The following is a 6000-nucleotide window of genomic DNA, read 5'->3' on the forward strand; positions in this document are numbered from 1 at the left end:
GGCGTGGACCTTGCAAGAGGGGAACAAGTCAAGAGTGAGAGCAGTGGAAATGAGTTACTTGAGAGGAGCATGTGGAGTGACATGGAGGGACAGGCTGACGAATGAAGAAGTGAAGGAACGTTGTGGGGTAGATGTGGATGTGGTTGAAAAGATTAGGAGAAATACACTGAGGTGGTTTGGACATGTGGAGAGGATGGAGAATGAAAGACTGACTAAGAGGGTGTATGTAGGTGAGGTGGAGGGAGGGAGAGGGAGGGGTAGACCGAGGATGAGGTGGAGGGATGGAGTTGAGAGGTATATGAGGGAGGGGGGGGTGAGTTGGGGGGAGGGGAGTCAAATGGTGGGTGACAGAGTGACTTGGAGGCGTTTTGTCTGCGGCCACCCTTTGCGGGATTAGGGCGTCGGGCTATAGATAGATAGATAGACAAATATTTTATTGTCAGCACATATCAATATATATGTGATGCACGTGGGATCATGAGGGCCACAATAAAATCAAAGGGTCTGATCCTGACTGACTGGCTAGCCATGAGATGCTCCCACATCCACAAATACAGACAGTGCACATACAGATGTCCATGTTTAATGTCACAAGTATAGCCTAAATATACACACATTTCCTTCTATACAACTGGTAATGAAAATTTTGTACCCTGCTTAAAAAGCTTTATACGTACAGTATGACACAACTCTGTTCCTGAAATTTGGTGAAAACATGCCGTGAAGGACGAACATTACTATACTCTCTTCCTGACATGACCGGGACAGTTGGTGCTGGTGTCTGAGGGAACTTTACAGTTTCTCCAGTGACTCTGTTACGGAATGTTAACAGTAGTTTAGCGTGACCGCTGACCTCTGCCACCTCCGACAATGTGGGTGTGGCAAGCCTTCCATTATGTTTCGTCAGTTGTAATTATACATCGGACAAAAGCAGGAACAGAGTTGTGTCTTATACTGTACACTGTTCAACTAATAGAACTGGTCCAAAAAGGGAGGGAGGGTGGGGCTGCATTATCAGATAGTTATGAGGTATGAATTAGTCTTGGTCAGTTCAGTTCAGTTGTGGGACGGGAGTAAAGCCTTTGCATCGGCACTCCCTTTCTTCTTATTTTTTTTTACTTCTACTTTATTTTGCTGTGCTTTGTTGTCTGGGTTTTCTTCAATAATATACTAAACATTTGGTTTTCACTATAAAGCCGGTTTTATGCCCTTATGTTTCCCCTCTCAGTTCCTTTATTTTTTGCTCTCTCTCTTTCTCCATATCTTGTTCAGTCCTTCCTTATTTGCTTCAATATTTTCAGGAATAAACAGAAATTTTCCAATAATGTCTTCTATATTTTCTTCATATGGTTGTTTCAGTTCAATAATAGCTTTCCTTTCTTCACTATACAATGGGCAATATAGTAATAGGCGTTCTAGGTTCTCCTCTGGCGCCTCGCACAGCTCACACCCTATATTTTCTCCTGTGTGTCGTCTTCTTGTGTTTAGCGGTAAACTGTTTGTCCTGGCCCTGAAGAGAATAACTGAGGAGAATCTATTGTCATATATGTACTCTTCTTTTTATTTCACTTTTCCATATTCTATAAATAACTAAACTACATTTGCGTTCCACCTCTTCCATCCATTTTTGTGTGTCACACTGTCTTGTCTTGGCTTTGACCATCTCCCTCATCATTCCACTTAATTCCGTCTCTGTTTCATATCACTTATAAATGTTCCAACATACTTGCACGTGTCTGCCTTGGTCATTTAATGGCAACTCCTCATGCTCATCAATCTCTTGCAGTCTCCCTGTTCCTTCCCTCATCCCTGAGGTCTCACTCTATGACTTCATCCCAGGTCTTTTTTTTTGGTCTGCCTCTCACAACTCTGCTCCAAACAAGCACACCTCTCACCTTCCACATCCAACTGTCATCCCCCATCCTCTCCACACGCCCAAACCTTCTCGATCTACCCCTCCTCATCACTACACCAATACATTCAAGTCCTATCCTTCCTCTCATATCTTCAACTGCAGTCCTAACACCCCTCCCAAACACTGTCATTATACTCTGATTGTCACTTTCACTTTACGGGCATAGATTCACAGTCACGTTAGGGGTGAGGGGCAAGGGAGCGGCCGTCCGGCGGCTCACAGGTGTCAGTCCAGTGTCAGCTGGACACCTCTCAGGTGTCTTCTCGTCTAGGGGGCACGGGACTACTCGTAGGGGCGTCGTCCTCTGGAGTGCGCTATAATCGGGCATGGTGAAGGGCCCCAAAGTTGAGAGGCCAGGTACAGGGGTTTGGCCCTCGGGACAGAGGCCAAATATTTTCTGTAGGTACTCCTGCAAGCACCCGGTGTGGGAAGGGCATTGCTCTTCATCCGGACTGGAGAGGTCGTGCTCTGTGGTACTAGGGGCGGCGTTTAGGGCTCTCTTGCGCGGTCTTGCTCCTGCTGCTTTGCCGTCAGGGTAGGGCTGCGGTGTTGCTGGCGACAGGAGTCCGACAGGTGCTGGTCACCTTCAGGTGCCAGCTGGATGGAGTGCAGCCCCGGGGTCAACACAGGTCCTCTCCACCAATAAGCTGTCAAGAGGTTCTCCTCCTGGAGGCTGCCTCGGGCTGGGGAGTTAGAGGTGGGGCTTGCTCCGCCACCGGTGTGGTGGGTCAAGCAGGGGTCTCCCTCCAGTTGTGGAGTCACAAGGGGCAAGGGACTTTTGTGGTGTCCCCCTCTGGCTCAGCCACCGGCCATCACTGAGGTCCCGCAGGCAACGGGAGGAGGGTAGCTACCGGCCATCCCTTTCCCGTCGGTGCGGCAAGCATCCGTCACCAAGGCCCAACACCCTGACGGGACCGCAGACGAAATGTGGCTGCCGGCCATCACCTGCCTAAAGGCAGGCTACTGGCCATCGCCGAAGTCCTGTGTGAAGGGTGACATGTAAGCGAGGGGTGACTACAGGTCATCCCCTGTCTACTGGTGTGGCTGCCAGCCATCACCGGTGTCGTGTTCTTCGAGGAAACTGCAGAAGGAGAGAGGGCATGCCGTTCTCTCCCCGCATGCAGCAACCAGCCGTCACGGGTTCTACAGGGGGGGTGAACAGCACTACGAGCGGCTATTGGCCGGCTCTTAGGCGTGTGGCAACCGGCCATCACAATTGCATGGCTGCAGGCCGTTGCTGGTGCACAACTACAGGCCATTGCTGGTGCATGACTACAGGCCATCGCTAGTGCCCGGCTACAGGCCATTGCTTGTGTACAGCTACAGGCTGTAGCTGGGCATGGCTACAGGCCGCTGCTGTGCACGGCTACAAGCCATTGCTTGTGCATGACTACAGACCAATCCTTATGCGTGGCTACAGGCAGCTGCTTTATTTGTGCGGCTGCCGGCCATCACTGGGATGCTGTCTGGAGCTTGTTTAATAGCTCCACCCCGATCCTGGCAAGGGCCAGATCAGTTGGAGGGTAATGCAGCTGTACTGAGATGTTCGTGCTGGGTGCATTCTGTGGAATAGGGGCACACGGCTGTATGGGATGTATGCCCATGTCGCACAGACGTCCCACGCGCCCTACCTATCCCTCTGTTGTCGCCTCCTGGGGGTGTTATGATGAACCCTGTTGCCACAACTGCTATTTCACCACCGTCGTGGTGGAAAAAGTCATGTCCCTGTGGCTGGAGGTACTAGGTCTTGGTGGTGCTGGTGTTGTGGTTTGGGGTCAGGTGTTGGAGGAGGGTGATCCATTGTCTGGTTGCTCGGTTCTCTTCGTGGTGAGGGGCGCAGGTAGGTAGAGGGTGGAGGTTTGGGAAGAGGTGCGAGGGTCTGAAGGAGGTGATGAGGTCCGCGGAGGAGGTGCTTTCTGCTGCTGGTTGGTGCCCAGGTGGCACGTCGGACTCTCATGGCTGTAGGTGGTTACTCCTCTGGTGATCTCAGCTGAATGCTGGCGACAGAGGCGGGGGTGGCAGTTTTATGCCGTGGAGGAGCACAAGTGTTTTCCCCAGGGATAGGGGTGGATGGGTATTTCAGCTGGGCTTAGTGTAGTCTGAGGGTAGTGGGAGCTGTGTTGGGGGTGTGGGGGCTGGTGGTGATTGAGTCTGGTGGGGGAGGGGAGGTGGGTGGGGTGGGGGAGGGGTGGTGGTGTATTTGGTAGGAGGGCATGATAGGCAGCCGGATCGGGTGATGGTAGTTTTCAGGGTGGGAGTGGGTGGTGAGGTAGGAGTACTGCCACGTGGTGCTCTGGGTGTGCGTGGTGTGGTGTGGTGGTGGGCGGTGTTGGGTGGTGTCATCCGGGACGGGGGTTTGGGGGTGGCAGAGGGAAATGAGGTGGTGGTGGGGAGCGGTGAGGTAGAGGCAAAGGTGGCAGAGGGAAATGAGGTGGTGCTGGGGAGCGGTGAGGTAGAGGCAAAGGTGGCAGAGGGTGGTGTGTGGGCATGTGGGTTGGTTGGGTGGTCCAGGTGTGCTCAGGCAACGTGGTGGTGGCAGGGTGGCAAGTGAGGTGGTGTGAGGCGCGGGGGTAGAGAGAGGCGGTGAGGCGGGAGCGGGGGCTTGGCTGAGGGAAGGGATTTGTGGCAGCAGTAAGGCAGGGGGTGAGGTGGCATGAGGGGTAGAAGGTGAGGGAGCCGGTGGTGAGGGGGTGGGTGACGATGGGAGAGAGGAGGAGGGTGTGATGTAGCAATTGTGGGAGTCGGGATGGGGGTCAGGGGTAGTGAGTGGAGGTCAGGTGGTGCGGGAAGTGGGCGGGGTGGACCGAGGGGAGACGGTGGTGTGGAATGGGTGCATGTGGAGATTCCTGTATGTTCGTGGAGTGTTATGAAAATCTATTGTGACTTGGTAGGGGTTAGGGACGTGGGTGACGGTGTAGGGGGCCATAAAGTGGGGGGAGAGTTTATGGGGAATCGGCAGTTTTGTAACCATCACGGAATCACCTGGTTTGTAGGCGTTTGAGGGGGTGGCATCGGGTTAGAGATCCAGGCCGTTTTGTAGGTGGTGAAGGCGCCTCTTGAAGTGGTGGAGGGGGTCAGACGTGGGGGGTGTGGTGGGAGGCTGTAGGTGTCGGTGTAGTGGCAGGAGTAGAGGGGCATCCCCAAAAACCTCTCGTAAGGGGATATGCCATCTTCTCGAGGGCAGGAGTTGATTTCCCACTGGACGATTTTAACGTGGGCTGGCCAATCTTCATTTTTGTCTCCTTGATTCTAGTGCGCACCTGGTTCATGAAAGTGCGGTGGCTCCTCTCACATATTCCGTTCCCCTGTGGCCAGTATGGGGAGGAGTGGGAGATACGATAGCCGAATATGTTGGCTAGCTCTCGGCAGATGTTGCTGGTGAACTCGGAGGTGTTGTCCGAGTGTATGGCCTGAGATATTCCAAAATAGGGGAAGACGTGGCAGACCAGGGCATCGGCCACAGGGACGGCATGATGTTCTTTGGCCAGGAATGCGATAAGGTACTTGGAATACATATCCACGAAGGTGATGATGTAACAGTATCCGGATTTGGGTGGTAGGGACCCCACTACATCTACTGATAGTAATTGCCAAGGTATGTGGGCGGTTATGTGGCCTGATGGGCCGGCCGTGCAGGTGGCATCCTTGCCCAAGACACATGCTTGGCAGGACTGGGTGACTTGCTTGGCCAGGTTGCTGGGGTTGGGGGGTCCAATAGGTGTCGTTGAACACCTGGAGGAGCTTCTTAATACTTAAGTGGATTCCATTGTTGGTGTGGAAATGTCTCATGGTATCCAAGGGAGTATCTGGGTCGAGGATAATGTGGCCTGATGAGGTGAACAAATTTTTGCCCTGCTGGTGGAGTTTGGTGAACAATCGTGGTGGAATCGGGGGGGGGGGGCAGTCTTTACCCCGCCACTTTTGGAGGAGTTCCGGCTCGCATCGGATCACGTGAAGGGGCAGGAACAAGAGTGCATCAGAGTTGGTATGGAGCTTGCCAGGGCGGTAGGAGATCTCGTAATTGATTCCTCCAACGTCTCCCTCCATCTGATAAGTTTGGCCTTGTGGGTGTCGGACTGTCCTAG

The sequence above is a fragment of the Coenobita brevimanus genome, chromosome 107, assembly GCF_032717465.1.
Source record: "Coenobita brevimanus isolate Jiangsu-jjx chromosome 107, ASM3271746v2, whole genome shotgun sequence".
Classification (NCBI taxonomy): domain Eukaryota; kingdom Metazoa; phylum Arthropoda; class Malacostraca; order Decapoda; family Coenobitidae; genus Coenobita; species Coenobita brevimanus.